The sequence below is a fragment of the Copidosoma floridanum genome, unplaced genomic scaffold, assembly GCF_036245765.1.
Source record: "Copidosoma floridanum isolate Cflo_tuat_1 unplaced genomic scaffold, Cflo_Japanese_pri ptg000024l, whole genome shotgun sequence".
NCBI classification, from domain to species: domain Eukaryota; kingdom Metazoa; phylum Arthropoda; class Insecta; order Hymenoptera; family Encyrtidae; genus Copidosoma; species Copidosoma floridanum.
In genome coordinates, this window is record NW_028321901.1 from 8,028,173 (window position 1) to 8,051,934 (window position 23,762).

Consider the following 23,762-nt stretch of genomic DNA (forward strand, 5'->3'; position numbering starts at 1 on the left):
TTTCAATCGTGAGTATTGAAACGACCGTCTTTGCAAACTCTTTTCAATTTTTTAAATAAAATCAAAGTTTCCAATTTTCAATTTGGATGTTAACAGCCATCAATTATTTTAAATAATATGTGTATCAAACTACAATCTATCGTAAATAAGAGATTCCTTGGTGAGTATCACTGCTAATCAAGCCACAGATTGATCTCACTTTCGATATCTCTGTCCAAGTGCCAACCCCTTCGAAACAAAAAAAAACTTCTCTTAAAATAACCATTCGATTTGAGATAGTTCTAGAAGATTATGATAACAGAAGATTTGAATGATTCTGACTATGATTCATCAAAGCTACAAAAAAAAACATATTCTTTTGTCACTACTAAATGTGTCACAATCGTATCACATTTATACTACAAAAATATGCATTCAAACCTCATGTCCATTTAAAACATTTTATCTACTGTCCTAAACAATCGCCATCTTTCGACAAATGTTTGTTCTAACTATACTGAATTAACAACAAGAAATAATTAAACAGGCAAACTTTAAGTTTTAGAAAATATCAATAACCGTTATGCTAAACCTACAAGAGAAGACTTTGATCGCGTGAGGTCAAAGAAATATGGCTTCTCACTAAGGAAATCTCTGCTTCTCTCACTGGAGGCTTCGTCTCGCCAGCACTCTCAGATCTTCACTGCTCGAGAAGCATATCTCTGCCATCGCGATCTGATGGGTCGAATTCAGAATAAACTTCCGGGTCCTTCACTGCTCGGGGTGTGCTCCCCTGCCATCGCGAACCCAGTATCCTACATCACGTGACCACTGACTGGCCCGGCATTTCCGCCATGCGTTTTTTAACCATGCTCACGGTAGATCACCAGTCAGTGACACGGCTGACGAGACTGTCATATTTAAAAGCAAATCTAATTCAGGCTTCATGCTCATAGGCCGATAAATTCTCATTTACATTTCAATTGTATCTTACCTAGTAAAACTTGTTTGAATGAAACAAAAATTAATGTTCCCACTCAAGTCTACAATATATACAGTTACTCTGATTCTATTATCGCTATTGAAAACGTTAACGGGAATAACAAAATTTTACAGAAAATCGCATGAGTAACAAGTAATTATGCTTTCGCTACGTAACTTAAAAACGTAGGGGATACAATACAATACATTACACCTTTACATAGTTAAGATAAGAATGTTATTCGCGCGCTTATCCCGCTACTTCTGCGGTATAAAGACAGATATTAACGTGGTGTGCACAACCTGAATGCAGTCACAGGTGTATGACTTGCGGAAAGAGGAGAACGCAGCACGCAAAAACACATTATTGATATGCAGAATCAAGACGACGAGAAGACGGTGTGCGCGAACGCACTGCCGCTTATTAGAACCAGGATGACGAGGAGACGTCGTGCGCGAACGCACTGCCGCTTAACAGAACCAGGACGACGAGGAGACGGCGTGCGCGAACGCACTGCCATGTAGCATGGTTAGGGTGACGAGCAGACAGGAACACGGTATGGCGCACGATATCGTGTAGGAGTTGGCGGCGGTGGCTCGTCCCCTGCGCCAACGATGCTACTGCTTCCTCTGTCACGGTCACTGCTGCAGTCACTGCTGTCGCTGTTGCTGTACTGTGCTGTCAAAGTGTTTTCTGGAGCCGTTTGCTTTCTTTTTCCCAAATTCCCTTTTGCTCGAATTTTCGATATAACTATAATTCCCGGGTTCCGGCACTAAAATGTAGCTGACAAAATCAGCTTTGCGCAAAGAAAGAAACAAGTTTGGAAAATTATCGAATTTAGAATATTTATGGCTATCAAACAAAATGTGACTCTAAGTCATTGAAGTTGTTGGCAAAATAGAACGTCTTTTTAACTAAAATCAACATCCTTTTACCATGACAACGCTTTTCTTTTACATTCGAACACATTTTCTTATTTTACTACATATGCATGACAAAAAAACTTTCACATATTTTACTTTAAAATATAAGCTCAATTAATTCGAATACGGGTCTTCAGGATATTATTGGATATCTATGTAACAGCAGATGCAACGCGACCTTGACCGAACTGCACCTACCACTTTTTTTTTCATTCGCTGCTCGCGTTTCTCTATATACTTCCCATCAGAATCAAGAGGATCTCACCGTGGTGCACTCCATCGTAACTCCGTGTTCGACAAACGGTATGCCCGCCAGTTGCCAACAAGTTACGTGCATACAGAGACTGTCGATAGGAAAATTTATATAAATATTATCTGATTTATCAACACCTTTTAGGTTGCAGTATCGATGCTGTAATAACTTGTTGGTTGTGTAAGTGATTGATGTTACAATTAAATCTGACGAGGTTTTTTACTATGCCAATGACGATAGCATATACGTGCACAGTAACACAGCAATGCAGAGCCGTTATACGCACCGTTCGTAAGAATGGTTGTAGAATGTAAAAAAATTTGTCTTAATTTTCATTTTATTTCTACCAAGTTAATTAGTTTTAGCCTTCCTCAGCCCCTGTCTGCTACTCCTAAGCTACACGATATGATTTATTTAATAGTCCGGTATTTAACCGATTCAAAAGTTGGGGGGTTGGAGCGCGAAGTGAGATATTGTATGTAGTCATAAATATATTTTATGCTTTAAATAGATGCACAGAATCGGACGTTGATATGACATTTATAATTCATTAAGAAAAATTTATTATACGGTACAACCATTGAGTTATTGACTAAAATTTGATCTTTTCTCTTAAGTTTATAAACATGTTGCTCAGAAGTATTTTTTTTATATTCAGGGTTATCATTCGTTTAAAATGAATTTACGTCTGTAAAAGATTGGGAAAAATTTTTTGTACATTATTTATCAATTATACAAGGACTTTGTTCGTATAAAGTCTATAAAGTATGTGTATAATCACTAATTTTGTAAGTTTAGTATTACCAGACGGAATTTTAGCTAAAATAATTGCATCAATTTTGTTCAGGTATAATAATTTTTTCATCAGGACGCAACGTTATTAAAATGTGTGCATGAGGTAGACCGCATTTTTAGAATTTGATGGTATAAACGTATGCTAATATTTCACGGAATATATTGTTTTTAATCATCGAAAACTGACATTAATTTCTAGTAAAATAGTGTAACAGTTATGTTTGTAATATTATTTGGTATCCTGTTCTAGGGCATTTAGATAAAATTAACTTCAATTCTTTTCATTCAGGATTACATGTTATTGTTTTAAATAAATCTGGTCTACACTTTTTCTCTTCAGAGACATTACTTCTTGATAAATTTTCTGTACATATCTTGGACTTGCAGTGTATGTAGAAGGAAAAAATTACTAATTTTTTCCTTTGTCTCGGAATGTTTAGAAATGATGGATGCGCTATTAAAAATTGCGTCTAATAATTTTTGATAACATTCGATTCTTTATTTTTTTTTTTATTATACCTTAAATAATTTAAACGCTTATATTCAATCACGATGTAAAAATAAATAAAAAATTGTTGTATCAGCCGTCCCTCATATAATAATGGATTAAAACGTATTTCGTTTGGTCTGTAAGACAGTCTGTAGAAGTAATATAATAGTTAGTTTTTTACTTTTGTTTAAGTACTTTTTAAAATAACCAGTACTCCATCCTACATCTCCTAAAAGAAAAAATAATAGAAACACCATGGGATCGACAAAATGATACAGTTTATTTAAAAATGTTTCTTTAGGATGATTATCAGGTAATACTTTTGGATCTACACAAAGATCGAAGCTTTCTGGAAATCTAGAGTTTGAAACTAATAGCACCGCATTCTGGGGTCAATGGTTGATTGTGTGTATGTTTTTGCTGGCCAGTTTTTCTTAAAAAAATCATTTTATAATTTCGTAGTTTCTCTACATTTGCGATTCGGTGTTAAATTTTATCAAAGATTCGATATGTTTTTTAAGAATTTTACTATTATTTATAGATTTTAACCTTAGATCAATAACAATTTCATCATCATCATGTATATATAGCTAACTATTTTTTGGTTTTTCATTAGGATCAGAGTTAAATGTGTTTTGTGCAACATGGAAAATTTGTCCTTGAATTTTAATATACTATAGACCTTTTCTTTATTGTTTTATTTCCCTACTTATCAAAGATGCAAGACTGAACATATTATTGTAGTACCTGATAAGTATTCTAAAACTTTCATCATAAAGTAAAAATTCTTTTAATTTTAAATTATGTTTACTCAACGAACTAAGATGAACTTTTCCCTTATGACAATACGTTGACTTTTTTCTTTCTTCTGGCCAAATTACTGCTAAATAATACATATACTTATAACTCATTTCACCATGAAACGCAGGATTTACTAATAAATCATTATTTTTATTTAGAATACCGTTCGAAATTTGTTTTAAATTTTCATTATTAAATGTATTATTCATTTATTTATACTCACATTTTTTTCTTATTTTAGATTCAATGTATAAAAGATTTCGTAGTTCTCTTTCAATACCACTATTTTAATAACACAATAACTAAAATATACCTTAATCCACAGTTCCTGAAAATTGAATATTCAATTTTAAATCATTTGAACAATCACTAAATTATAACACGTTCATAGAATTGTGAACAACAATTGTAATGTGTAGATTTATTATAACCACAAAACTTTGTATTTCAATTGACGTACTACAAATTTCTGAGTTAATCAATATTTTAAAATAACTTTCAGAATTTTTACATTCTTGAAGAATTTATTCCTAATAATGAAATTGAGATAAAAGTTTCATTTTTTCACAATATTTTAAACTATCATCAATCTTCTTTTAGAATGAAAATAGTCTTTATTATAGAAAAAAAGAGAAAAAATTTTTAATAATCCATTCCTATCTCTTTGATATAAACTATTGTCTAATAAGTTTTTTAATTGTTCAGGTTTAGTACGATTAACTATTGAGTTGTCATAAGATTTTCTTTTTTGTTTAATGTTCAACGTATTACTTATCAAATTGCCAACTTTTGTTCGAATATTACTTTTATTTTTTAAGGATTTAAATTTTTTTTCTATTTTTAGAAAAATTTTTTCTGAATAATTATCATTTATTATATTATATGATTTATCAGAAATTTTTTTCATTAAATTCGTGTCTTTAAGTTGTAGTATTATTGAGCAAGTAGTATTAGGATAAATTTCTTTTTTTATTAATACTTCCATTATTATTACGACAGAATTTTTTTTTTTTTTCAAATGATTTTTGTAAGATGTCGTCAATTTAATTTTTTGTTAGATTTTCAAAATCTTATACATCATAATGACTAGAATTAATGAGTCCATAAAAGAATTAATTTAGTTTAAGTTTTCTATTTGACTTTCTAACTGTACTAATATTGTTATTACAGAAATTAACTATAACGTGAATACCAAATGAATCTGAGAAGCTTTTGATTTCAATACTTGTTCCATTTGTTTTATTTTTTGACATTATGATATAATTTATTTCAGAATGTTTATTTAAGTGCATTTGAAAGAAAAATAAGACTATGGGTAGATTTTATAATATTTTATTAAATACGACAATATAATTATAGTATGTACATAAAAATTTCAATTATTAATTTTTATACTTGGTAAGGAATACTGAAACAAACTAATTCTCACATTTGTGGTTTCTCAATACTTTGAAAGAATGCAATAATAGCAATATCACAGAATTTTAAGAAAATTAAGATTTACGAAAATAAACTTTCAACTTATACACACACACACACACACACACACACACACACACACACACACACACACACACACACACTAGTGGGGCTTCGCTTCCCTGCACGCTCCACGCGCCAACCCCCTACTGTTCTAACTTAAAAAGAGAGTCTTTAAATTTCATCTGTTAGTGGGGAGAGGTTGGTGTCCAAAATTTCGTGACGAAGAAGAGTTTTTGATCTACATCGTTAAACATTAGTTATAGATTTATCAGTAAATTTCCACACCACCCAGAAGGTACTATTGTGGTACATTGAGAGATTTTTTTAGAAATCTCTGTTATGTTTAGAGAAAAAAAGGTATACATGATTTTTTAAATGATCAAATTCTAAACAACGAAAACTTTTAATCAGTTTAATCACATGTAAATTATTTAAATTTTATATAACATATACTTTGTATTATTTTCGTTACTATAATGCATTCTATATTTTATCAATTGATATACGTGGTTAGAAAAAATTATTCATTTTTAGATTCAATGACAAAAATGGAAATAATTTCTTTTCAGTGATCCACAGTGTAAATTGAAAAGATCGTTTGTACTTTGTACTATTAAAATTTAATTTAAAATCAAACTAAATACTTCAAAAAATTTTTTAAATAAACAATATAAAACTTAGCGTAAAAGGGGACGGAAATTGTTTATTCAGAACTTTTTCTTATTTTCTGTATAGTGACGAAGATTTCCACATGACAGCTTGTTCTTTAGTAATTAATAATATTGTAAATAAATGGCAAAATTACTATAAATTTATAGTAGGAAACGGTTATTATCAAAATGTAAAAAGTAGTGATAAATATATAAACATAATGTCAAAAAATGGGACTTATGGTACAAGTGTTGAAATTAAAAGCTTCTCAGATTCATTACATGTTCACGTTATAGTTAATTTCTCGAATAATGATATTCAAACATATGGAAAATCAATTAGTAATCTTAAACTAAAAATAAATCCTAAAGGAAAAATGTAATAAAAAATATTGCAATTGGTCGATTAAACATTGTATCTCCAAAAGATCATGAAAGACTTTTTTTTATAAAATAAAGTAACTGGTTCGACATCGCTCAAAGACATCAGAACATACAAAGAAATAATTTATGAAACTTTTTAAGATACTGCAATTGCAATAGGTTTAATAGACAATGATGAAAAAATTGATGATATTTTTAAAGAAGTAATTGCTGTTATGTTTCCATATCAATTAAGACAATTTTTTGCCTGGTTTTTAATTTCAGAAAATGTTCAAGGTGATAAAATATGGAATAAATACAAAGAATTTTTTACAAAGGGTTTGCCTAATAATAAAGACAATTTAGCTTTTTTACATATTAACCAAATTTTAGAATCAAATATAAATCATGTGGATGCTTTAATTTACCTACACCAAAAAAATGGAGAGTAAAAAAGAATATATAGATAATGAAATACGTTTCAGTAAAGAAATGTTTAACTCGATGCGTAAAAGTTTGAATAATGACCAGAAAAACATATTTCATATTATTTGCGAACAAAAAAATTATATTTTCTTTATAGATGGTCCTGGAGGATCAGGAAAAACTTATTTATATAAAAAGTTAATTTATTTTTTTTTTCTCAAAATAAAAAAATCATGTCAATGGCATTGACTGGCATAGCATCAATTTTGCTTTCAAAGGGGATGACCAGTCATAGAACTTTTAGACTTCCTTTAGATCTTAATAATATAGAAAAATATGGAAAAATTGGAAATAGAGTTTTTATTGCAGAAATAACTTCAGACACAGGAAACTCCTCAACACTACCATTTACTTTGTATCGTTAATAATTTCCAATCTTTGTGGCATTTGCTATGACACTAAGCAAATCCCAAGGTCAAAGTTTCGATAATGTAGGTTTGTATTTTAAAAAACCCTTATTTTCTCATGGTCAATTATATGGGGCTTTATCAAGGTGCAAAGATAAAAATAATTTATTCATTCAAGTAGAAAGGCAAAAAAATACAGAAATAGAAAACATTGTTTGGAAAGAGATTTTTACATAATTTATTGACTTTACTTGATGATTTTTATAGATAAATCGGCAATATTCATGGTAATAAATTGAAAGTCACTTATAAATGTTTCATCATTTAACAAGTATACATGACATGATGTATGAAACATGACGTGGGGGGCCTATGGGGGGTCTGTGGAGGGACAGGCAAAATTGTGTGGGGGGCTGCGAGGGGTCTAAGGAAAAAGTTAGAAAATGTCAAATTAGTGATGAAAACGGTCGAATTTCAGCTTATTTGTGGGGGGGCTGTGGGGGTCTGTGGGGGGGGGATTTGTGGAATGCCCTACACCAATAACTGTATAATATAGAGACATATATACATACCCCCACATATAAATATAAATCTATATTTAAATAGTAATTGGTATCCACAACAAAGATATCATGAGTTATACAGAGGTTCATTTATGTTATTCATATTTTGTTCCAAATCAGATTTCTTCAAAAATGAACAAAAGCATTGTTATTAATACATTAAATCAGTTACGCAATTATGATGTTATATCGATTTATACAACTACCTTAATGTTTTCAAGTCATGTTTTTTTGCAACCATTTCAACAGAGATATATTAATTCGAGATTACACAAATAAAGGTAAGTAGAATGAATAACTTATTTTACAGTAAATTAAAGTTAAAAAACTTTTTATATTATCTTTTTTTCGGTAAAAAAAAATTCCATTGTACAAATGCACATTGTGAAAGCTTTTAAGTATAATCGTCGGAACTTGATGAAGATTTTTAGTTAGGAATAATTTAAAACCATAGTTTACTTACTTAATATATCTTTACTATTTAAAAATTGAATACGTACCAAGTATATTAAATCTAGTTTTCAATTATTTATAATGTTTAATTGAAAAGTTTAGGGACACTTACCTGCTTTAATATATATTTAACTTCAGCCAGAGAACATGTAACGTTTACAAATTGACGTATGGGTATACTTGTTAATCTCTGATGATATTCCCGGAGAATACAATTTTTTTAAATAAAACTGTACAGAAATTATATTACCTATATTTTGTGAGTTAGGTACATTATTTAAGTTAATTACTAACATACACTTTTATCCATTGTATGGTAGGTTTTATTAAATACGAATATAGTAAATACATAATGTTGTATCACTTCTATTATTTATCGGTATTATTATTGTACATCTATACGTAACATAAACCTCCATGAATTATTTACAGCGTCGGATAGTGTGTCAAACTTTATTGGAATGGCTATATTAGGTTTTATGAAAGCAGGTGAATGTTTGTAAGTGTTTTTCAAAAATTTCATTAACACATTAACAGATTAGACTATCCAGCGTACCATAGAAACTGGCCTGGTTATGGACTACTACCCTCTCACAGAGTAGGAAGAACGTGTGGATAGTACAAGGGAAAATTAAACCAGAGTTGTTTCTCATTACTCAAGACTTTTCACGTCTGTGCATAACGAATTTGCTTTCTCCGTCACTGAAGATGCAGAAAAAGGCAAGCCCCTTACTTAAATGTCACAATGATCTACGTCATCGTAGCTTGATAATAGCCAAGTCAGCTGAATTTTTGCTCCTGGACGCTGACAAACCATGCTTTTAATTGAAAAAAATTTTTTTCGTTTAAAAATTTAAAAATTTTATTTTTTCGCCTGCGATTTCAAAAATGTTATGTTTTTTGTTTGGGAATTTAAATGTCATGTTTTTCGTCTAAAAAAAAAAGTGGACAGTAGGTGCTTGGATTCCCAAGTATGAAGTTATACTTCTATGGAATTATATGGCAAATAATTTAATTATGGAGAATAAAATACCTTCTACGAAACAATATTGTGAGTAAGGAGGTGCAATTATCGTGGAAATAAGTATACCTTCGCTGCTCGGGTATGGTTTTAACCGAATACTTTAATATTTAGGAAATCAATGATTATAAATAATATGTTACTGCACAATACAATATAAACAATATATAGTCTGGCCGAAACAAGACTGCGCTTTCCGATGATTTCAAAATAACTTCCTACTGTCTACACTGATTACATCTCTAACGTCACGCTCACATCTGTCACATAAGCTCACATACTTATTCCAAGTATATATTCAATACCCAAAATATGATTTTATCTGAAAGGTTAAGAAAAACCACCCTGTAGTACCGCTTTCTTCAATAAGGTAGTGAAGGTGAATGTCTCTTCTGGACGTTGATCACACATCGATTTTTTTGACAGATATTATTTAAACATCGAACGTGTAATTTAAATAGCATAAAAAATACCAAAAATGCAGATCATTTAACTGTACCCTTTTTATATGTTTAATTTTTAAAAATTGCAATAGAACATATAACAATATAAAAATATCATGGAAAATTGCATTTGAATGATCTGTAAAAATCTCCTATTTTTTGGGTATGAAAGATTACTTATAGTTCAACCTATTAAATTTTCAAATAGATTAATAAGTTAAATTTAAAATAAACTTAGAAAGAGGGGATCAAGTAAGCGTAAAAGCATGTATGTAAGTCCATCCATATGAGAAAAACAATTTCCAGCGTTACTGCATATATTTGCGTGTCTCTCACCTTAATTGGGTAAGACCCTTAGCTAATGTGCAGGAGTTTGGGGGTTTAAGTCTATTTGGAAACTTTTTTCTTTTTCTTTTTTTTTGTTAGAATTTGTAAAAAAAAAAAAAAGAAAGCTATAGAGGAGTAATATGCAAAATCTTTCGTTACACTTTTTCTCAAGGTCACCATCGTTGATTTAGAATTACAACTTTAAGAACATTTTGAATATGTTTTATGTGGTCGAATAGGTCGTCAATAAATCCAAGAAAAGAAAAAATAAATAAATAAATAAACACTGAAATAGGAGAAAAAAAAATTCAAGCATCTCGACAAGATTTGAACCCGAGAATGAAAACATTTTCTACCGATAGAACTATCCTATTTAGCTACCATCGATTCAGTTGCTAGATGATTAAAAGTTACAAATGTTTGTAGTTAAGTTACAAGGCTTATAATATAATCCAACGCTTTAATTACAACTGTTGGGATTGTCTTTAAAAACAGGAAAAAAAAACTTGTGAAAAATTGTATACATGGAGTACTAATTTCAATTAAAATTCATGAAACTTTTTTATTCCAAACCTCCGTCTTGCATGTGTCTGCATTCAGGGCACCTTCTCGCGGTGACGTCGGATAACGGAGTGAATCCGTTATCCAGCTAAGTCCCTGGATTACGGCATTCATGCAGTCATGGCTGAAGCACGCAAGCGTTTTACAATACAGAAGGTTGGATCCTCAGTATCGGCGGCTAGTCAGGGTGAGAAAGCGGGCCGGCAGCTGCAGGTTGGTATAATGGTTGGTGACTTTGCCAATGTTCAAAGCTACAAGAACAAAGGGTAAAATCGACGTGCCAATTAAAAAATCTGAATCTCATTGAAACATTTTTTGCTATGTATGCTTGAAATTTGTATAAAACTCTTTGCAAAAAGTTATCGATGATGATATTCGCAGTACAGATAAAGATATTTCAAGTTTGAAAATAGATGAAGAAGGCATTAAAAACTGGGCTCCTAATATGCAATTATTTTAGAAAAAATATTCAACGCTTGAAAGAAGGACCAATTGAGGTTTAACGTCAAGTTCTCTATTCCCACAATCTGGAAACGTCCTCAGAGTGCAAATGATAGTTTTTTTTTGCTGCAATAAAAATAAGGGTTACAACACTAAAAATAAAGGAATATTTATGTATAACATGGTTCCTTCCATGGCAATGCCAGTTTCAGTAGCTAAGGATAAAACAGTTAAAAGTTATGACACTGAAAATTTATCCTAGAAGATGGATGAAATGATGGATACCGATGTAGTATTGGAAGATAAAGCTGCATCTGAGATCGATCACAAGGAAGATATTGAGGAGTATTGTTCTTCACGAATTAAAAAAAGTTAGTCCCATCTCTAATATGCCAGTCAGAAAAGAATGAATTTAATGATTTGAGATTACCAAAAGTTAGTTCTGATTGTTTTGCTTCCTTTTTAAAAGGAAAAAATTTATTGGAACCCAAAACCAAAGCCTCATTTTCTAGAAACAAAGATAAAAAATTCCGTCAGTACTTCTGTAAGGATGAAAACTCATCACTATTACTTCGTACATATGTGAAAGGACCCAGAAACGAATTTAAACCAAATAGTTATGATTTTAAAGATTGGTGACTTTTTATAGATTTATCTAAGCATGGCATAAAATCAGTTCTGCTTAATAAAACGAACTTATATGAACTAGTTTTAGTACCTCATTCCACCATAATTCAGAAAAAATATTAAACCATTGAGATTCTTTTGAAAAAGATTAATTACGAGGCTTGTAAATGGCAAGTTTGTGGAGACTTCAAGATTACAAGAATTAATCTTACTTCATCAGCAGTCAGGATTTACACAGTACTCATGTTACTTATGTTTGTGAGACAGTCACGATCGAGCACAGCATTATGTCAGAAAAGTGGCCAGCTAGAATTTCACTCGCTCCTGGCTCACATAATGTCATCTGCCAATTTGCTCGTAGAGCCAAGAAACATTTTTATCCCTCACCTACACATCAAACTTGGACTAATAAAGCAAGTATTAATAAATCTAACACCTATTTCCAGTACTTTATCAGAAAATTTCCAAAATTGTCTGAGGCAAAAGTAAGAGGGCGTATTTGACGGTTCTTAAATAAGAACGATGTTTAGAGACAAAGCTTTCACTGGAACAGTAAATGAGTTGAAAAAATAAGCCTGGCAAAGCTTCAACGCTGTAGCTCAAAGTTTCTTTGGGAAAAAAATCCCTCACTGAGAAAAAATCTTTGCTGAAATGATATCTGACTATAAAAAGCAAGGGTATCTCATGAATTTAAAATTTTATTTCCTGGACTCTTATTTTGCAGAATTACCTGAGAAACCTTAAGAACTTAAGAGAAGAGGAGGGTGAAAGGTTTCACTAAGATATCATGGTCATGGAGAATTGATATCAAGGTCACTGAAACATCAACATGCTTGCAGAATACTGCTGGACGCTACAGTGAGAAACACAAGATAGTAAGAAGCGAAGCCGTAATCCCTTGCACCGATTGTTCAACGAGAATAGAGCTCGATACACTTCAAAATAAGAGACTGACTTAATTTTAATTATTATTTATTTATTCGTTAATTCATTTGTTTATTTACCTATATTTATTAGCAAATTTAATATAAGAGTTATTTTTTCTTATTTATATATGTTTATGGTTATTTTTATTTTTACATAAATATCTATATTCTTATTTTAGCCATTGCAAAATTTAAAACATAAATAAAATTAAGATTGAGTTTGGTACTTTAGAGTTATAGTATTTTCAATGATAATCCATCGGGTTGTAAGGTTAAAAGGTTCAATAGCATTTAGTAGAATCCATGCCACGAAAGTTTTTTTGCAGCGAGATATCGAGTATTATAATTTTAATAACATTGTTCAAGAGATGGCAGGATTATAGAGTAGTTGAAATAAGAATACGTGGTTTTTGGGTCACGGTGATAAAGGGTTCGAGGGTATAGAGCTGTTGGGTTATTGGATAGTAGGATCTGCTTTTTCAAGATTAATATATTACAGATCAATTTTATTGGTTTTTGGTGGTTAAAGATTTGTGGGTTTATCGTGTCATGGGGTTGTGTTTTGCACAATTGATATATTTTACATAGACTTTTTTTATTTTTTACCCATCGTCCCATCGTATCAGGATTATGGGGTTACATGGTTACAGAGTTTGAGGTTATAGGATTGGAAGATTATGGGTTTATTTTGTTTACTACTTGGCTTTTCGATTTGGAATTCAAGCATAATTTTAAAAGGCAAAACAACTTTAAACAGAGGGGTTTTTCAGGTTATGGAAAAATTTTAAGGTGATAGAATTAATCTGACTGTAAATTCTGATGCAAAAACCTTATAAACATATAGCAACTATAGTCAGACCCCTTAGCCAAAAGTTTTTGTGTGACAGAGTTATTTTCAATTATAGCAAACAACAATTAGGTTAAGGAAACTGTGGCTATACATGATCCACTAAGTGACTTTGTATATTGAAAAAAATGCTTTTATTTATAAGTGGTTCTTAATCAAATTCATAACAAAATATTATTTATGCAAATGAAGCTCCAAATAATTCATGATACCTTGTATGTGCATACAAAAATTTAAATATAGAATTATATTTATATGTAGATGTACGTATAATTATCCACCTTTGTTATGCTGCTGTTTTTGTGGGACATTCCACACGAGTCCTCCCTTCTCCCTAAGACTACTGTTAACCCCACAAAATAAGGTGAAAGTCATTCGTTTCCTTTAATTTTTCGGCTTTTTTTTAGTTTTCGTCCAGACTTTACAATTCTTTCTCTCTCTCTAAAAACCCCCCCTCACTCAGAATTTTGTTAAATTTTCTTGGGTGTTATCTGGAAAAAGAATGAAATACCATGACAGGGAGGCAGAGACCTACTAGTTTCTATGTAAATATACATTCCTATACTACTTAGTCATTTAGGCGGGGCTACCTACGCCCCCTTTTTCGGCCTCTCTTACCTAATATTTGACTCTTTTTTAACCCCCTTTAAGATAAGGGAAAAGTATTTTATTTTAATAGGAAAATAACCCAATAAACTTTTGATTTAGCTCCTCGTTACCTTAATTCAACCCCCATCAGTCCCGCTAAAAATCCAACCCCCCCCCCCACAGCCACCCATCAACCCGCTCTCAAAAAAAGGCAAAATTGTTTTAATTTTATGGTGAAACAAATCCAACATAATTAGGAGAAGTAAACGGCATAATTAATCTGTTTGTTTTTTTTTTATAAAAGTGTGCTATCAATTTTAAAAATTAGAAATTTGAATGGTATATCATTACAGTACAAAGTCTCATGAAGGCCTGTACCAAGTTTAAGATCATAATTTTGAGTAGAACGGCTACTAGAAGTGATTTTGTAAAAAAATATCATGCCACGTGAAAAGTCAAGCTGATGGCAAACAGTGCACTCGGTGCGTCTTTGTCTCACGCATGAATGTAGCATACGAGCTGGAAACAAATTTGTTTACGTTTGTGAAAATATCTCCACAACTGCAGATGCAATTTTGTTGCAATTTGCAATTTTGCACGTGAATCAGTGAAGTTGTCATAAATAACATATCAGTTCTCTAAAACATTCTCATCGCTGTGTCGAGAGTAATAGGTATTTTTTTACAACTTTTTTTTATAACTTACATTGGAGCCCATGTTAAAGATGATGAGACAGAAAAACTTCATGAATTTTTTTTTTTTCAAAATCCGTAGACGCAATTGCGTTCAAATTTGGTAACAACATCTATGCAATGTTTCTTCACAACATAAAATTTTTTTGAAATGTTTTTATCGTTAAGTAAATTGCGACCCAACTCCCTTAAATCTTGTAATGATGTTACACCATTTACTTTATTTGATATTAATTGAAAACAGAATAGTTCATTGTCTTTTGGAGAAACAATATTTAATCTTCCAATAAAGATTAATTAATATGATGTAATTTTCAAAATAAATAAACGTCTCCTAAGGGGTAGGCGCGCAGGGGGCGAAGCTCACTAGTATCGTACTAATATATGAAGCAAAGTCCCTAAGACCGTTGTAATCGCTAACCACGAAAACTACTAAGCCAATTTTGGTAAAATTTTCCAGCATTTCACTTTAGTACAGTAGGATCCGCTAGGTGGCGCCAACATAAAATTGAGGTTACCTGCAACAGAATTAAATAAATGTGGTTATAATACGCCGGAGCGTCTCGAAAATTTCTGTAGGCGTGTATCGGCAGTTCATCGAGCTGCATCGAGAATGTAGATGATAGTCATGCAGCTAGATTTCCCGGTTACCGACGACACTCTTCTCTAACTGGCAAGTGTCCTAGATCTATATCCACCCTGAATCTCCAGGATTTGACGAGTGCCACCAGTAAAAAATTATTCTAACCAATAAAGTCTCCGGCGGAATACCAGGAGACGTATCTAGCCAGAGCACAACCTGCTTCAACACTTCAGAGTTATGTGCCGTTCTACCATTCCACCTGGTGCCGTCAGAGGATTTTTGGCTACAAATGTAAGCCAGGGAACACAGCCCTTAAGGGTACGGGCAGCCACAACGGCTACTTTCTCAGTGGTCATGTTCCCAGCGACATACCACAATTTTCCCGACTAACGATGAGCGGTTGGTTATCTGGGGAAAGACCCGAAGACAAGATATTCTTCGGTCAGCGGCGTACCTCCCTCGATCCCAGTATCCGTACATAGAGACTTTAAGGGTAAGGGTCAAGCTACCCACAGCCAGCTCTTCATTATCAAGAATAATAAGAAATAGCTGGAAGTTTCACCACTGGCCTTTTTTAGGGCCATTATAAGTATTTAAGTTCCGTACTTAACCATCAATCTCATCGGTTCTTGTAAGGGCCACCTTAGTTTAAACTACCTTGCCAACAAATACATTTTTACTACCATTTCCGGAAGCGATTTGTCGACTAAAAGACTATGTTAACTAAAGACGGCCACTATTAAATCAAATCAGTCATTCACTAGCAGTTGTCACGAGCGGAGTTGTTCTTCGCAAGGCTGGGAACCCTAGTGACCGACGACCCTATAATCCCCTCTTGACTCTAAGCATTCAACCAGGAATCATCGATCCTCTCCAAGATCTGCGCTGAGCACACCTAACAGCTATGAAGGGAAAAAAAACTTGAGCCAACGGGACAGTCTCCAACAGGCAAGCATCACTAATCAAGCTCCCCATCTTAGATCACCAAAACAACTGAGTTTGCAAAAAAAAGGTGCCTTAGACACCAACGTCTTCGACGTTATACCAGGAGACGTTGGGAAAGATCCCTACTACTAACTCCAAAGCTTCGGACTTTGTAATTTTTCTCCCGAACAGTCTGGGTCTTCAACAGAAGGCCAGAGAAAATCACCCTGAGGTATCCGGGCAGTCACAATTGCTGTAAACTTCAATCAAAATAGAGTATACTTAAGAAGCTCAGCAGTCTTTTTTAGGGTCATCGGACGTTGAACTACCTTGACAACAAATATATACCTTGATAACAAATAGAACTTAACAAAGTTGACAGAAAACAGCCTTTAGGGGTCACTAAAGTCGTAAGCATACTAATAGTCGCAAGAGGGTGAATTGGAAGGAAAGCTTCAAATGTATCTAATGAATAAAATTTAAGGCATTAAGAAACTGACGCAGAAAATTTATCGAGATTGGAACAGCGTCAAAACCGACAAATAAAGAATTCATTACGTGAGAGATCAGCTTCTTATTGTACCCTCACAGTAATCTCTTAAATTTTTCAGATTTTTAAATAAGTAGATAATGTGTTCGTATTTTTGTGGCAATAAAAAATGTAGAGATATAGCTCCAGGACTTTTTTAATGTGGTAATAAAGTTGTGAGATAACAGAAAAAAATTTTTTTAATACACATTTTTTGGGAGTTCCAAACCTTAACAGCTTTAAAAAATAGCCATTATACGGGAGGAACTGCAAATCAACGGCTGCTTATGGCCAACGATTATTTTATGGTATAAGGAACGCACGGTACTTTCCAGCATAATTATATTTTTATTAATTTTTACAGCTTATGATTTGACTAAATAAGCTGTATGTATTCCGAACAAGTACGTTTTTAATAAGAAAATTTTTGTTCTGAGAAGTGTCAGGAATAGATGTAAAATTTCAAACTAAAAACGTTTCACATTACATGTTAACACACTACGGTGTTTAAATACACTAAAAGTATTTTAATATTATAAAGATATTACGTTGCAAATTTACTTTTTTCGTTAAATGGCAGAATCTTGTTATTAAGAAGCGCTTACAATAATATTAATGAAAAACATTATATTTTAAATTACAGATTAATAAAACATAACTATAGTAATTGCGTTCTACTCATAATAATATACATTACCTAAGGAAAACGATTACTGTTAATAAATAATCCGAAAATGGCACACGACAGTTATGACGCTGGGATTGTCTGAAATACTGAAAGGCTATCTGCGTTGACATCTTGTATTATTTAATTTATGTACTGCAACTACAAATTTGATCTTAATCTGTAAGTGAAAACAATCCACTTTTCCTGAAGCTTATGTGAGAAATATATTTATCTTGAATTCGATAAAAAAGTGTTGTGTATTGTGTGCAATGAGCAAACAATATGTTGAGGACTCTTAAGTAGATTGATTTTTACATTAAGTAAGCCTATTTAAACTGAAAACGCTTGGTAAAGCATGAGAAAAAAATTTTTACAAAATGAAATTTGAACTTTTCATCCTAAATCGTAAGAAAAACTCTTCAGCGTGCCTGTGCTTATAATCCTCACCACAGAAGCTTGTATCAGAGGATACAAATTCGTGCACTTATTAAATGCTAGCAGCTTTGTAGAACAAGCACGAACATTTAAAGATAAAACAATGATAGCATTAAGGAGTGTAATACATAGGAGTTGATAATAGTTTGCAGAGTTAGCTAGCTCTGCCATATGACTAATACACAATACACGGAATATGAAATGATTATTTCTACTCACGAAGCATGAGAAAGTTTCAGTATTAAATTTAAAAAATTGTAATTTAAAAAATTCATTAATAAAATTATAAATATTCAAAATATATTTTTTTTAACTATAACCTTACTACAATGAATAATCGAGCCTATAACTATGATGTACCTTAATTTTAAGTTGTAACTGACCTATTTTTATATAAATTAATGAATAAAAAAAATAAGGGGATCACATGTGTAGAATTTGATCTGTCCAAATTAAAATAATTTAAAGCTTGTAAGTTATGGCAAAAAAATTTAAGAATGTATAATACGCAATAAATTAAGCATTAAAATATTAAGAGTTAACATGAGCATAGAAAAGCGCCTTTAACGTTATAAACACTTACATTCGAAACAAAACTTAATTTCCTGGTAACATTTAAAAGATCATGGTTATACTTATAGGAATATGTGTGATTGGCAAGATAATATATTTCTATTACTCTACAAATTACTTCATAGTTTTCCAAGCTCCAAAAAATTCAGTTATTACACTTTTTTTTACATAATATTATTAAATGAGCTTAAACCAAAAATTCTTTCCCAGTTTTGATCATACATTTACTCACAATATTTCCTTGTACTTCTAGTTTAATTGTTATTATGAATGTTGTCGCAAATTCAAAATGTTTTAAATCACTAGTACAGTAAACATTTAATGTATATGTTAGTACGTTCTTGGTTTAATTTACTGTTCAAAGTATTCTTCCACAGTTTTAAAATTAGTAAAATAATTTATGAATGTTTTAAGAATGTAAAGTTGTTATAACAGAAAAACAGAAAGTAGGTAAAAACAGATCTGAGATCCGGATGTCACAGAAAAACTGAAATGACATTTGGTTTATGGCGTTCCAGGAGTCTTGCAGGCTTTTTCGAAAGTGGTTACTCTCTGAAATAATTTTTATGAAGTCCAAATATGTACATTAAAACGGTAAAAAAATAATTTTTTGGTTAAAAGCTATTGAACCTAACTTGCAGTCGGAAAAATCTTGCATTTACATATAGTAAAACTATTATTTATCTATGGTCAAGTAGTGGTAGCAGAGGTTGGCGGACAATTTTTCTAAGAGAACTTTTTTTCTACCAACTTTTAAAAAAAAGTATAGTTCATAATTATGGAGTAATTTTGTGTCCTAAAGTTTTCAAAAAAGTTAATACATTCTTATTTGTAACGTAATCTTTATAAGCTAAAACCACTCGAAAAAATTTTATCATCTTGTTTCTTTCTTTTTGAGTCTCGTCCTTTTTCCTTCGACCTTTGAAGGGGAATGAATGCTAACGCAATCATTATATACGTGCGGTTTCTCAACGTACGAACATCAGCATCAGTGTGTTGTGTTCGTAAACCAGCGCTTTGAACTTGTCTGTACACATTTTAGCCGAGATAGAAAGAGCAGCATTGCACTTTCTCAGGTCTAATGAGATTTTTGGCAGCATTAATTATTGCAAATTTAAAGTCAGCCATAACAATAGATGGCATAATGATTTTCACCACTGAGTGTAGTTCTCAATTTAGTTGAGATTTCGGGCAAATCGTGAATGGACGTTAGATTAGGAGGTAAAGTCTGTAGGCGCGTTCAGCTTATTCTCTTACGCAAAGCTAACCTGTGTGCTGTATGCATTTAAAGTCATGGAATTTTAGTAATCTACCGGAAAATGGTGACACATTAAGCGACATGGTTAACGAAAGTATCAAACTAGCTATGCAGAAATATATTGTCAATATTTACTTAGTGACAACAGACAATGTTTCTAATATAATGCTAGTAGAGTGACTGGTCAATATGTTTCATGTTACTTGTAATACTCATCACGGAAATTTCATGGCACTTAATGTCTCTTGACTGATAATATTTGTCATACAATTCATCTACTTTAGAATGCTATGAATGTTCACAATCTGGCTTATAAGCTGGCAGTAAAGTCTGAAAAAAATTTTTAAATTCAGGTGTGTCGATTGTAGAGAAACTTAAATTCTCATAAATAAATAAAGACAGCCATTAGTTGTTAATTTTTGACAAATCTTGAGGGGCGGTGATATCAACGAAATTCTTTAGCCCACTTGGTTTCGTCGTTTTCTTAGAAAAATTAACTTTTGAACTCTTCGTGACATGTGAATCCTGTGATTTCAAGAAATCAGTATATTTTGATTTTAGTGTATTATGTAATATTATACCGGTATTTTTAAAAATCATCTCATGACCTTGAAATTAGTTTCAGTAGGAGCACTATTTAATATAACATTTTCACTATCGTCATGTACTCTACTTAGACTCTCGTTATCATCATGATTAATGCAATCATCACTCGAGTTTCAACTGCTAGATGTGTCCAGCTCACAAGAGTTTCTGTAGTAGAGATGGTGATGATTACAATTTTTCAAGTAAAACATTGTCATGCACAGTATGACTTGAAAAATTTATGAAGTTATATAATTTATCTGTCGAATATTAAACCTGTGGATTGACTATCAATTTAAAGCAGTGTTATTTAGTTTTTTTTGGCATTGTATACATACATTCACTTTTTTCTTTTGCAACTATTATCAGTAATGATCTATCCTGTAAATAAAAAGATTTTTGAACTCCTACTATTGACGTTTTGATTATTAGCGGTAAAAAAACTGACTGAATACTGACAGCAGGCTCAGCCGAACTGCTGAAGCTCTACTCTCTACATGTGATTTGAACGCACACAATGAACGCCGAATGATTGCGGTACCATACAATTTGACTGGTTAATTTAGATTTAACTAGGGGGCTTTGCCTCCTGCGCACTTCACGCGCCAACCCCCAAACTTTTTTATTCAACATATTTTTAACAATTACTAATCTAAATAAAATGATTAAATTTCAAAAAAAAAATCGAAGCTCAAACGACAAAACGAGCTTGATTAGCCTTTAGGATGCTAGATGTAGCCAGCGCTTGTCTACTTAATCTTATATGTATATTCAAATGTATCGCTTTTCGTCACTCTCGACCAATCAGGTCAAAAGTTACTTTGACGACAGTCACGTGTAACTGCTCTTTTTAAGAGAGGATTTAATCTCATTTGTATATTCAAATGTACCGCCTTTTATCACTCTCGACCAATCAGGTCAAAAGTTATTTAAACGAAAGTGAGACAGTCACGTGTAACTGCTCTTTTTAGAAAAGGATAATGTAATTGACGGCATGATGGGGGCACACTAATTATACGCGTTCAATACATGTATAAGTAAATATATTGTACATTTTATAATATATGTAAAAATCACTGAGTGTGGGCTATTGGTCAAACATGTCCGTAAGCAGTAGCAGCCTGCCCCCACCCATTGAAGGGGCATTATTATTGCAAGGTCTCTCACAATAGTCATATTACCACACTTATTATCCTCGCCATGGCTATCATATGCTACGCAGCAGTTTATTACCCCTCACTCGTTCATTTCGTGCAATGACGAACTATACAGGGTCACGTCGCTCGCGGGGGTAAACACGCTGAGCTACGAGCCAAAGGTCGAGTCTGTGCTAACATCGGTAAGAGAGGGGCTAAGAGAACAAGTAGTGTACACACTCGATATCGATTCGCCAGCCAATCTCTTAACGTTTTAAATATTCGTGTTGTTATCGCCATTCGCTTATCTCTTCTGGGTATCCTGAGTATTTAGCGAAACTTTTCATGTTCAAACCTAAATTCTCTTAACTTAGACAGTCCGACGCTCTAGAGATGCAACTGGCTTTATACTAAACTTAACGTCTACAAACATTCATTTACTATTGCTACTGCTAGAGAGTGGAACTCTCTTCCCATCATCTTGCGGATCGATTTGCCGCTCACCTCGTGAAAGTCAACTTCTACGAGCCATAAAGGAAAAAAACCATGTTTAAAACTCTTAGTGAATTAGCTAACGGTGCTTCTTATAACATTTTTTTATTCATTTGAATCATAACTTTATTTACTTGCTTATTATTATCACTATTAACTACCAATGTCATGTAACTGGGGCTGCACGTTCTCCGAAACCTTATCTTATGTACTTACTGCTAAGACTATGATAGACCTGTGGTCCTTAGCCTAATAAAACCACTTTACTCTACTCTACTCCTTCGATTTTCCTGCGGAGACTGCTCGAGCATAGCATCGCCCGCAGGAGTGACCATGCGTGGCCGAGTGTCCAAGATTGAGGCAACATTCTCATTATTTACATTTATCATGATATTTACCTCTCCTTCAATTGTCAGGGTGTAGTACATATTGTCGGGGACATCGAAGGGCATGCCCTCCCCGCTGAGAGCTCTTCTCTATTTCCACCCCTGCTACGACGCTTCCAGGGATGTTCTGGCCACTCATCGGCCTCTTATCTATTGGAAGACTAACACCCTCATCAGACAAGGCAGCCACTCTACCTGTCGACGCCATACACCTCCTGGCCGCCCAACTAGGGCCTAGGACTCGCTCAGGGGCAGACCTCACCTAGCTTTGCCCCTAGTGGAGTAGCCACTTGTTGCTCCTGCCGAACCAATTTTCTTAGGAATTCTGCTCTCGTCATGTTGACAAACGGAGGCATAGAACTGGCCTGGCTGTTGAGCAGAAACCGTTGCTGAGGCTCCACCAGGGTAGATGCAGTCCTCAACAGGTGTTGTGGCGGGAACTGAGTGTATGTTTTTCTGATAATAGACTCAGAGGTGGCAACACCCGTACTTTAAACCTGGCCCGAGTCTGGGGACTCGCAGCCAGCAGAGGAGGACGAGGTACTCGAGTTTGAGAATATTCAAGGCGCCGAAACCTACGCCAGCCCCCAGCCCTCAGGGCAGACGTCACACCCGGCAAACCACTGCCTCCCCCAATTTAGAATCCTGGCGTTAGCGGATGCGTTGCCCACAGGCCGTACCTGCATCTTCAGGGCCACAGCTCCCGGAGGATCATGTTCCAAGCGTAGGTGTCAATTAATTTTCTTTATGGCCATCGCTTTAAGATTGTTAGGAACATAGCCACATTCCCGGTACTTAACTTTAAAATTTCCAGGCAGTAGGCTGTGATAGTACCGAAGTGTTTTGCGTAATTTCCCTTTCGCGACACCTCTGTGAAGCAGGTCCTTTCATTGCCGCTGCACGGGGTGAGCCTCGCCACCTCCAGCTTACACAACTCGCAGTTGAGCTGGGTTACCAACAGGTACAGTACAAAAACATTATTTTTATTATTATTATTATTATTATTATTATTATTTACCACAGATAATTTTAGTGGTCTAGGTGGTAGTCAGCGAGTCCTCGCCCCAGGTGATAGCAGCACTGGCACGTGTTCGCTCGCTCGCATGACGGTCGCATCTCGGCCCTGGCCTTGTCACAGATTTTTTTGGAGTGTG

At 33.3% G+C, this 23,762-nt stretch overlaps 1 protein-coding gene across 2 annotated transcripts in view; it reads right to left on the reverse strand.

The window, feature by feature from the left end:
* Positions 1-23,762, reverse strand: part of LOC106638127 (uncharacterized) — a 115,255-nt gene that overhangs the window by 33,755 nt on the left and 57,738 nt on the right. The window contains exon 2 of one of the 2 annotated variants that reach the window (XM_089595054.1): positions 10,932-11,170. The exons of the other annotated variant lie outside the window; for it this stretch is intronic. The gene's annotated coding sequence lies outside the window, so the exon portion shown is untranslated. The remainder of the gene's footprint in view (positions 1-10,931; positions 11,171-23,762) is intronic. 2 annotated transcript variants of the gene reach the window in all.